The sequence below is a fragment of the Amblyomma maculatum genome, chromosome 6 (assembly GCF_055883805.1).
Source record: "Amblyomma maculatum isolate TAMU_Amacu chromosome 6, ASM5588380v1, whole genome shotgun sequence".
Taxonomy (NCBI): domain Eukaryota; kingdom Metazoa; phylum Arthropoda; class Arachnida; order Ixodida; family Ixodidae; genus Amblyomma; species Amblyomma maculatum.
The window spans coordinates 90,119,894-90,132,400 of record NC_139349.1 but is presented as its reverse complement, the minus strand read 5'-3'; positions in this window follow the sequence as shown (position 1 = coordinate 90,132,400).

Here is a 12,507-nt window from a genome sequence, read left to right as displayed (position 1 = left end):
TATGACGGTCCAACGCATGCCGCATTTTTCAAGAAATTTCAGTTTGGGTAGCATACAAAGACGAACATCTGGATGCTCCTTATCCCCCGCCACCCTTTTTTTTTTTTTCGTTTTGCTAGAAGAAGCTCCGTCAACATACGTTCCTCGAAAGAAATAGAAGTTTGGTTCTTGTTTAGTACTAACTTTTACAGCACAACCCTATGAAGAGCTACAACGAGTAAGAATGAATGTTAGATTAATTTTCCTCAAGATGAACTGCTCAGATAACATACCTAATAAGCCTAAATTTTATTGAATTCCAAAGAAAGACAAAAGGTGGGCAAGGGCACCAGCGACGCAAAATTCTTTGTTCGGAGACCAACAGACGATAAAGTAGCGCTACAAGAGAAGTTTTTCTTCATGAAGTAGACGTGATAGACGTGCTAGCGTTTTGGAGCTGATAATGATAGTTATATTTTTTCTTAGTATTAGTAATCTTACATTAATCTGATTTTCCTTTTTTTTAATAATCGATCTTGCATGTTAGTCAGCGGACGCTACTCATCGTAATCTATAGTCGCTTGCGCCGCGTCTGTATATTTCAATTTTTCATAAAAGCGTTAACCCAGAGCATGAATTGTTGCTATCAGCACACATGCAGGTGGCATACAGGAGCACAAGCGTACACTCACGTATGTGCATTTGGTTTGCTTTGAGAGCAGATCATGGTGCGGAATATGGAATGCGATATGCTAAAATTGCCTAATTTTATTCAGAGGGTGAGTACAAGCCCAGTGCTTTTGGGTTTTAAAATGTGTGTTGGCATTTGGTGGCGTCAGTTACAAACATAATGGCTGGGAGCAAAGAGCCACATATATGCACTAGGGGATGGGGAAAAAAAAAATTTTTTTTTGCCCTACAATTACAGTCTATACTGATGGGTCGCCTCAATATCGCGTAGGGTCGCCGACAGCTTTTGGCTCTCAGCGAGCCCTAGAGCCCATCTCAGCAGCTGCTTTTGTGCAACCGCGTCCGAGCTGGACACCGGGATCTCTTATCGCTCTTTGTCTGGTAGTTCCCATTCGGAGGGTGGCTGGAGCTGAGAATTAATATAGTGCACATGGTAAAAGTCTGCTCGAGATTAGAGAGAGATTTGGAGCGGGAAGGGAGGATACTAAACATACTTCTTTCTATAGTGGAGAAAATGTTTGGTATAGGAAACCAGTTGTTATAGTGCACTGCTATGAGTATGTAGTTGTCCCTGCTCGGTTTACGTGTGCTCGAGCTGCATTGTGGGCGGCGAAATTCCCAGGGCTGTACAAATTAGCAGGTACCCTTAGTAGTGTAACAGATCTGACCGAGAGTTAGACAGAATTGAGAAATTTGAAAGTAGGGGTGCGAATGCTACCTCGTGCGAAATTGCTCATTACTGTTTCTGAATAGTTAAAGATTAGTATGGCAAGTGTGGCAATAACCAAGGCAACTGCGACTTCCCCTTCCTTTAAGAAATATGAAATTTTAATCGAACCGGAAACACTTAAGCTTGGAAACTATACTTAAATCATAGGCCTGATGAGTAGCGCATTCCGCGGCGTCTACATATACTGCACTGATATTAGCGTGATAGTGTTTGTGCAGCAACGCAACTCCAGATTCTCGTCGAGCTCAGTGATGAATCGAGTGGACCTTGTTGTGGAGTGCTTGAATTTTTAATTGGGGCTGAAGTGTTCTCGGGGCGGAGTGCACATCTCTGAGGGAGTTTGTAGGGAGGCTTAGGGGGGAGGAGGATATCCTTCCCGTAGTGGGGGATAATAGGCGTTCAAGTTGCGCAGTGTGAGTGCCTACGACAAGCTCATCTAGAGTGTTTGAACCCCCCAAAACAACATACGGGCATTCGATGTGTGCCTGGGGAGATGCAGGGCCGTTTTACAGGTATGGCTGATTAGTGAATTTACCTTTTCTTCCTCCACCTTGGAAAGAAACAATTATGGAAGGGAGTAGACCATTCGAGTTATTACGAGCGTTTGTAAGGCAGAGGAGGTTGTCCTGCTTCATGCCCCTGTGGCGGCTGGCAATTCGCCTAATCAGTTTTATGGTCTGGTGGACTCTGTTGGCGGGCTTAGTAATGGTGGCAGTATTCTTGTCATTGTACTGAATAATGAGGTCTAGTATGCGCACCTTATCAACCTATAGAACTTGTTGCCAACTTGTAAACCATCGACGTTGACATGAATATTGGGTAGTGAGCCCGTGTCTATGCCTCACCTCGAAGGGCGTAAAGAGTATCAGTTACGATTTAGTCAGGAGAAGACAAGAGCCAGCGCTTAGAAGTGCGTCGGTCTGTTAAAGCCCTAGCCTCCAGTATCCCGCCTAACGAAAGGAGCTAAGCGCAAATGATGAAAAGAAAAACAAAACAACAACATGAAAAAGATAGCCGAAGCAAAATGCCATGTGTATGAGGAATGTAGTTTTCATTTGTACACCTCCTTGTTTCAAGCACAAAGCAACAGAAATGTTACAGGTATTACAGTGAAATATAGCTTAGTTTACATGCTAGTCTGGACTTCAGACGAGTCTCGTAGAAAACACATGTAACACGCTCCGTGAAACGATCAGTGCACTTTTTATTGTATGGCTACTTTTTTCTCTTTTATGTCCACAAAAAGTACAATCTTCGGCGAGTTACAAGCAGTTGAGAAATGTCTGATTTAATTTATTGCTGAGAGCAAGTTTTAGATGCGAATGCTAGAAGTACTGTCGCGCTAAATCTGAGTTCGACTTATCCAAGGCTAACTAAGTGAGCCTACCTAACCATACTTAAAATGGGGTAATTACTGGCAATGTGCGTTCCGACAGCAAGGTACTACTTTAATGTGAATTTACAGGCCATATATTATCACCATGGCTTATTAGACTTAACGAAGCTTAACGCGTACATTAAGGCAGGGGACGTGTGATTATGCTAATGAGTGTTGAGTACCTTCACACTTGACGTTGTAACCGGCACTTCAAGACTGGAAAACGCAAACTCGAGGCGCGCTTCAGAGAACCATCATTCGCGGCCTTTATTGGGCCTGGCATGGCGCGTGTTCAAAGCTCCTCGAAAGAATACGAGTTATGCGTAGGTTTTGTGTCATGAAAGACGAAAACAAAAAAAAAAAAATATTAAGAGGTCCGCACAGCCACATTGCGATGAGAACAACACTGAGAAACCTGAGTGCTTCACCGGAAGCAAATAAAATACTGGGAGACACAAAGCACTGAATATAGACAAGGCTGCGAACATTAAAAGTGACATTTCATTTCATTTCATTTATTGATCCCTTAAAGGCCCGAAGGCATTACATAAGGGGGGGCTTATTGGTTTACAACGGCGATGATGGGAACGTGCATAACAATAAAAACATGGCAGAGAGTAATTCCTTTGTTTGAGTGAACTATCTGGATATGACTTCCAAACTTATATGTCTTTCCTATTTTCGCGCTGCTTACTTGACTTATACCCTCCATTATTCTCTTTTCTACCGCGCTGCAATGCTGCCCAACGAGATCGCGCCGTGAAAAGACGGATGCGCTCCACTCACCGTCTATGACGGCACCGCGCCCAATCTCGCACCAAAGCATCGTTCCATCCCCAGCATCAGCCCATCTAGTGCAGCCCGTAGAGCTTTCTGTACCAAGGTTACGTCTTGGAGGGAGGATGTTTCGTGGGTTCCACACGCTCCGTACTGCAGCATGAATTAGCGGGCACAGAATCGCAGACCGCACGGCAGAATCAAAATGGGAAAAGATTTTGCCGATCGATCAAAAATAAAAAGGCCACTCTGTTTCTTTCGGGACAGTCCGATCTACTACGTGGCGACATTTTTTGTTCTCTTCCATTGGGGCTGAATGCGTTGATTGAATTTCATAAAAAAGGCCAAGAAAAAAGGCTCCCTGAAGAGAAGCTGCCCTAAGCCTTGACAAAAAGATGACGAATACGGGACATAGTCTTTGCGTTATTTTAGGAAGAAAAATGTGTATTTAGCGCGCTTCGCTCCTTGCAAATAATGATTGGTGACCTAGACAGGAAAAGTAGAAAGGTAGGCTTGAAAATCAATATGCAGAAGACTAAGGTAATGTTCAACAGCCTCGGGAAGGAACAACAGTTTACATTAGGTAGCGAAATACTGGAAGTAGTAGGCGAATATGTCTACTTAGGACAGGTAGTAACCGCAGATCCGGACCACGAAAAGGAAATAACAAGAAGAATAAGATTGGGATGGAGCGCATTTGGCAAGCACTCGCAGATTATGACTAGCAGCTTACCGGTATCGCTCAGAGAGGAAAGTATACAACAATTGCATCTTGCCTGTACTCACCTATGGGGCTGAAACGTGGAGGCTAACCAAGAGAGTTCTACTTAAGTTGAGGACAACCCAGAGGGCTATGGAACAAAAAATGGCAGGGGTAACATTAAGAGATAGAAAGCGTGCAGAGTGGGTCAGAGAAATAACTCAAGTTACCGACATTCTAGTGGAAATTAAGAAGAAGAAATGGACATGGGCAGGACATGTAGTGCGAAGAGAGGATAACCGATGGTCGCTGAGGGTAACAAACTGGATTCCAAGGGAAGGAAAGCGTAGCAGGGGGCGGGAGAAAGTTAGGTGGGCGGATGAGATTAAGAAGTTCGCAGGGGTCAAGTGGATGCAGCTAGCACAGAACCGGGATAAGTGGAGAAATATGGGAGAGGCCTTCGCCCTGCAGTGGGTATAATCAGACTGATGATGATGATGATGCTCCTTGTTTTGTATTATTGATTTCAATAGAGGCGACTTTACTATATTACTGCGGAGCAGGAAGTAGTCTTAGGTTTCGCGAGATGATACACAGAGCCACAAGGTGAACGCTAATAAGCGTGAGATGAATAACGTTTTGTTGCCTAATGTAAGATTACCATAAAGTGTTGCATCATACTCCTACACGAATTGCAGTACACGACATATTAGGCACTAAAGCATTCTTACATACGCTACTACGTCGCACATAATACAACGAATTCATTAGTGCCCCTCTAACATGTCCTTGTTCCTGAGCGTTTGTAAACAATATCGGTAATGAAGAAAAACAAATTGTGAGCAATATACAGCGCACCCGTCTGGCACAAAGAGGGTTTAGGTTCGATCGCGCACACAGGAAATTGTAGCGGCTTATTTTTTAGCATTAATATGTTTTGAAGCATCCACATTGGAGGAATCTCTCTGCGTAGTTTGACTTCAAATGAACCCTCTCCTCATTACCTGACATATTTTCCGATTACGGAATTTTAATTTGCGACTGATGCCACCACTGACTTCGCTGGGGTACAGCCACAGGTCTGTTTTTAACGCCATTCAAAACTTCTGAATAGAAACAAAACACCTGCCTTGCTAATATGCTTTTAATTTTTATTCTGTACATATATATATGTCATTTTTCTCCTACTGCGTGCGTTAGTAATTACCCCTTTTTTTTTTAGTTTTTCATATTTACATTTCTTTCTCTATTCCCTAGCAATTATTTCTATTTACTTTTTTTGCGATGTAATTATACATCTCAAAATCTAATATCTCTGCACCCCAATTCTTAGCCGATCCCCCTGTGTGGGTACGTGCCATCAAATTAGAGGAGAACAAAAACAACAACAGCAGCATGCGATAGTGTGCACGACTGATTATCCGCGCCGATCACAGCGTTGCTGCCCAAGAAGGAAAATGAGCGACGCGACGAACGGGGGGTGCTTTTTCCGCTGCTGGTAAAGGAGCTGCCCAAGCAAAGGCTCAGCGCAGACGCTGCCGTTCGCACCCCACCGAAGCAAAAGCTAGGCGCCGCCAACCAGGGGACCAGCGCCGAAGGAGATCATCACCTCGCTAAGAGGACCCTTAATACTCCATTTATTTTAATAACCAATATCTGCACCAAATGCAGTAACCAGTGGCTGTTAGCGCCACCGAGGCTCAAGAGCGTTGTCAAATTTCGCATTAGGGAAGGTCATAATAGTGCTGAGAATTTTTTGGACAAAAAAAAGAACAGCACGCAAAAACCGAGAGATCGGGAAAAAGAAAGAAAGAAAGAAAGCAAGAAAGAAAGAAAGAAAGAAAGAAAGAAGAAAGAAAGAAAGAAAGAAAGAAAGAAAGAAAGAAAGAAAGCAAGAAAGAAAGAAAGAAAGAAAGAAAGAAAGAAGAAAGAAAGAAAGAAAGGAGAAAGAAAGAAAGAAAGAAAGAAAGAAAGAAAGAAAGCAAGAAAGAAAGAAAGAAAGAAAGAAAGAAAGAAAGAATGAAAGAAAGCAAGAAAGAAAGAAAGAAAGAAAGAAGAAAGAAAGAAAGAAAGGAGAAAGAAAGAAAGAAAGAAAGAAAGAAAGGACGAAAGAAAGAAAGAAAGAAAGAAAGAAAGAAAGAAAGCAAGAAAGAAAGAAAGAAAGAAAGAAGAAAGAAAGAAAGGGGAAAGAAAGAAAGAAAGAAAGAAAGAAAGAAGAAAGAAAGAAAGAAAGAAAGAAAGAAAGAAAGAAAGAAAGAAAGGACGAAAGAAAGAAAGAAAGGACGAAAGAAAGAAAGAAAGAAAGAAAGAAAGAAAGAAAGAAAGCAAGAAAGAAAGAAAGAAAGAAAGAAAGAAAGAAAGAAGAAAGAAAGAAAGAAAGGAGAAAGAAAGAAAGAAAGAAAGAAAGAAAGAAAGAAAGAAAGAAAGAAAGAAAGAAAGCCTATGAGGCTGAAACGTGGAGGCTAACCAAGACAGTTCTACTTAAGCTGAGGACAACGCAGAGGGCTATGGAACGAAAAATGGTAGGGGTAACAATAAGAGATGGGAAGCCTGAAGAGTGGGTCAGAGAAATAACTCAAATTACCGACATTCTAGTGGAAATTAAGAAGAAGAAGAAATGGACATGGGCAGGACATGTAGTGCGAAGAGAGGATAACCGATGGTCGCTGAGGGTAACAAACTGGATTCCAAGGGAAGGAAAGCGTAGCAGGGGGCGGCAGAAAGTTAGGTAGGCGGATGAGATTAAGAAGTTCGCAGGGGTCAAGTGGATGCAGCTAGCACAGAACCGGGTTAAGTGGAGAAATATGGAAGAGGCCTTCGCCCTGCAGTGGGTATAGTCAGGCTGATGATGATGATGATGATGATGCTGATGACGACGCAAAAACCGAGAGATCGGGAAAAAGAAAGATAGCTTACAAGCACATTTCTCTGGTCGCTCTCTTTTCTAGAAGCCCCTAGCCTTGTGAGCGCTGTTTTAATGCGACAGCGTTAAATGTACCGTTACTCACAACATCTGGCGTCAGCGTTGCGAGCGAAAAATCTTTGGTACGGCGTTGGCAAGTGGCAGCTCGGTGATGTCATTGGTGAGCACCGATTCTTATATAGATTGTTGTCCCATTAACAATACTACAGACTGTCACAAAGTTGGTAGGAGCTGTCAGTTCGGGTTGTCATTGAGCTGGGAGGATGGAATAATAATCAACCTTCAAGTGCACTGGACAAATTAAGCGCAGCTACACCTACCTATATAGGCTACGAATTCGGTTTTATACGACTTGGCTAATATGGGTTCGAACCGGAATCATCGCGTCATAGCCTTAAAGGTGTATCCTAGTGATGCTCGTATGTATGTATGTATGTATGTATGTATGTATGTATGTATGTATGTATGTATGTATGTATGTATGTATGTATGTATGTATGTATGTATGTATGTATGTATGTATGTATGTATGTATGTATGTATGTATGTATGTATGTATGTATGTATGTATGTATGTATGTATGTATGTATGTATGTATGTATGTATGTATGTATGTATGTATGTATGTATGTATGTATGTATGTATGTATGTATGTATGTATGTATGTATGTATGTATGTATGTATGTATGTATGTATGTATGTATGTATGTATGTATGTATGTATGTATGTATGTATGTATGTATGTATGCATAACTTTATTAGGGAGCCGGCAAGCGACGGGTTAAAGCGTCGTGACGCTGGCCAAGCGTCTACCCGGGGTTAAGCCCTACTCTGCACTACCTCATTTGGCCCGTTTGTGGTGGGTTGTGAGGCTTGTGCTTTTCGAGCGCACCCCGGCCCTGCTGGACGGCCCATAGTTGCATGTCCTTGTCTGTATTCTGCACAGCACTTTGAAGTTCCGGCGGGTATGTCCTGGATGCAGCTTCGGTCGGGAACCTAGCACAGGTCCACATGATGTGCCATTGGTCCGCCGGACCCGCTTGACAAACACTGCACATATCACTCGTGTAGATGTCTGGGTGGAGGACGTGTAGCACTATAATGTTTTTGTAATGTGAGCATTAGGACTCGCCCGACAAAACATTTAATTGTTAGGTTCTTAATGCGCATTTGTCGTTGTCTGATTTCCATGTCTTCTGGTCCCTTTATTTCGTCCTGAGATAGGCAACGACGCTGACCCATTTTTCTTTGTCACTGATCCCAGGAAGGCAGACGATTATTGACGGAAACATTAAAAAAGCCATATGTGTTTGCCAATTATTGGTTGTTAGGCGGTAACTATTGCTCCAAAGGTGTAAATGAATTCGCAGATTGCACGCAATGATCATGACTAAATTAATCTACGTAACAGGTGGTAGCAAACTGTTGTCTTGTTTACTTCTGAAGGAAAACAGAATTCTGGTCGAAAGCAGTCTAGTGCAAATGTCGTGTAAGAAATGGGTCACAGAATGCTGCCGTGATGTCCACGTGTTTAAGAAGCTCTGTAAGCCACCAAGGAGGGATCCGTGGGAGCGTGTACGTATGTGAACTTCAAAGGCGAACTGGTTTTTGCGATTGGTATTGTGCGGTATATGTTTCCCTCCGGTCCACGTATTTTCATCCGTGTAATGTATATAAATAACATGCAAGACTTCAAGGTCACTGCAAATCAAAACAGAGATAAACGGCGGAAAATGTCCAGGAACATCAGCGTCAACATTTCTGTGTTTTACATGCATGCATTCTTGTTTTTTCCTGTCTCTATTTGCTTCCGGGAGCTGCGTAGGCGTATCAGAAATAAATATGGACGTATACATAAAATTTGTAGGGTAATAATAAAGTTAAGTTTTATTGTTTTATTTCCTAGATAAAAAATACGCAATTCTGGCCTAATGAAGCTTTAAACCGCTAATAATATAAAGTTGTATGCAAATGAAATTCTATGCCCAATGTTAGAAACAGTATAATTTCTAGGTAAACGTTCATTATTATCTATTATTATTTTGCTCGTATAATATATGCTTTCTTTCTTTCAGTCATATAGCGCAATCATTATTCATGATCTTATAGAGCTGTGAAGCATACAGTAAAGAAAGATACTCTCCCTCGCTGTGTGCTCCAGCTGACGATATTTCTAACACGCACTTGCTCTCGCACCGACCATCGATCGCTGACCATCGATCGACCAGTGGACGCATGAGCATTAGTCTGAGCATTCTCATGACCTGCCACCATAACGGTTATTTTAGCATTTCGGTTGGCATGGATTCTTAATGCAATGGGTTTTTAATCAAAGTTTTAGATGAATAATGTATTTAAGTATTTTGTTTTTTTTTCTTTTGAGATGGAGCTCACGGCGTCAATGCCAAGGTATAAGAAGCACTGCTGAGGTTGACTGAGGTCGCTAGTGCTGCCCAGAAAAGCTGATGTGAGGTCAACTTGTTGCGTTGAGTGAGGTAACCAAATTTTATTAGAAGTTGAGGCGAGGTCGAGACCCTGGAAGTCAAATGCCCACCTCAGTTTGAATTTAAAGTTCCCCCTTAAAGCTAAAGTGTTACAGGTAAATAGAGCTGATCTCTTAACCACTTTGTTTGCTTCTCTTCAAAGTGCAGCGCCTCATTCAATTGCCAGCAATACTGACCGCTTGATATGGTTGAATTTTTAGTTGAGGAGTAGTTCCTTTTCGGGTTTACCTGACCTCTAAGTCTATATCAAGTTAAGAACAGCTCTGGTTGGCGCCTATCTAACCGTTTCGGTGATTAGGGGTGTTGTAAATGTTCCACTATATGACGCTCAGATGCCTAACCAGTTTCCTTGTTACTTGTGGCTTAACAGGACCGTTAGCTACGTAATCTTTTATAATATATGATAGCAGTGCGTATTTGGTTGATCAACATGACATTTTGTTGATCAACATGACAGTCGAAACGGGGACATCAAGTAGACTTCAGTGAATACGAAGGGGAAGGAGGAAGGGAGACACTTTTATTGACAGTGCCAATCGAACGTCCACTATATCGGCAACCTGGCTGACCTCTGTTTGCTTATGGTTCCTCTTCGGAAGTCCGCCAACCACATAGACAAGATAAGGAGTCGGGTGTTTGAACAGTAATGGGAAATGAGGGCGACAGGAAAAGGAAACAAAGGAGTGGTACTGAAACTTAAGTAGGGTCTGCTGCGCAGATTTTACAAACTTATCTACCGGAATGGCTCCTAGAGAGCGATCAGATAAGAAACCAATGCCAAAAGAGAATCCTAAACTCTAATAGAATGCTGGCCCCGCCAACATGATTTTGATCTAGTGGTATCTAGTGCTTCACGTGAAACTGTCAACGAATTTTAACGAACAAAGAAAGTTCAGGCACGTTTCTATAAATATGGATTGTAGAATCGCAACTCTGAGAATTCCAAACATTGCACAGAAGACAACGAATTGCGTTAGAAACATTATTCATTTGTTTTATTTACGTTTCATGAAAATATATACACCAGCATTGGCTAGTAATAAAAGGCTGTAAACTTTAATGGCAGTCTTGCTCTGTATATATTTAAAAAAATATAAACGGAAATCAAAAGGAAGATGTGAACTAGCTCTAAAATGAACTAAAGAATCGTGGACGAAGGCAGCAGTTGACGAGCTTGAGGCGGCTTCTTTGATTAAAAGATACGAGCACTTATTGTGTTGTTTAGTTTGCAGTACGAGGTGACTGATTAGCTGAAAATATAGATTTTTCTGGAACACTAAAATGAAAGACAAAAGCATTTCATCAAAAATGAGCAGCTGCCGTACAAATCGAGTAGTCGTACGTATTGCAGCAGCTAGAATGTGTTTTTTAATATAGACGCATGAGGTATTTTGGCAGTGAAATAAAATCACGAATAGAGTAGTTTCATTTTTTTGGCACCCGATCATGTACCGACGCCAGGTTTAGACATATGCGTGAAATTATTGTTAAATCGCGAAACAATTGGTTTATATTCTTGAAGTTATTTTTACTTGACAACTAATTCATATTTTTGTTCATTGTGTTTTCATGCAATCTGTTTAAAATTAAAGGTTAGCTAAAAAAATTTACCCATGAAAGAGCCTCTGCATCATTCTAATCCTTTCATTTTATTTTGATTTAGTCCGCCGCGTTTTGGTTCGAAACTCTTAACTAGATGTCAGTCTTTTACACCTGCACATTTCTTTCGACTTTCAGCGCCTTCGTTCAATCTTGTTTGCTTCGTACGAAAACATAAAGGTACAAGAATGGGCAACACGAGAGAGAAGACGAAGCGAAGAAAGAAATAAACATGTTTGAACGCACTGGCTCATCTCCCAAAACGCAGCGTAAGATCCTCTTTTTCTGCACGCTGCTGCTGTCTCTTACACTGCGCCACCACCGCACACAACGAAGCACTCAAAGCACGAGGCAAAAAAAAAAACAAAAAAACAAAAAGAAAAAAAAAAACAAAAAACAAAAACCTCCATCGGCTAGTTCGCCTCAAACCTCCCAACGCCGCCGAGACCATGAACAAAAATGTTCTCCGCACAAGCCAATAGCTGCCATAATAGCCGGATTGTGAACGAGTCAGTCATCTCGGTGGGACACGACGACGCTCCAAGAAAGAAGATCGGCGGCACATCTAGCAACCGGAGGAGGCAGTGCTGCAAACGAAAAAAAAAAATTACGTTTGACAGGACGTTTAAAAAATATCCTGGACAATGAAATCGCTACCTATGAAGAAGAACACGTGAAGAGAGTGCGCTGCGCACTAAGAGGAGGAGCTGTCAAAAGCAATAACCAACCTTCCTACGTGCATCCTGCGGCGGCACCAGAGAACACGATGAGGAGCGGCGATGGGGTCCCTCTGTCTACCACGCCGGCTCTCGATGCTCTGGCGGGGATCGATGCCGAGCGCGCCAGAACTGCAGCGCGCCCGTTTTCGGCGGGCGCCCCGAAAGGCGACCTTTGCACAAGCATTTCGTCGACATCAAGAAGGAAGGGCGCGCTTTCTGCAGGAAGCACTATCCTGTGGGAAGGTGTGCTGCTAGTCTTCTGTTCTTTTTTTTTTTTTTTTTTTTTTAGTAGTGGGCTCTTGTAACTCTAGGATTATTTTTTTTTCCTTCCTGCCATACACTGCACAGACACTATACTTTTTAATTGTGAACGCGACAGACGTTGATGGTGGAAGCTGGAGCGACTGACTTGGTGCTCGCAATTCTAATTACTTGTTGCGAATGTAAAGGCCAAGGATATGGTTCGCTAATGAGAGGGATCTGCGCTGCGAGCATACTGCTGAA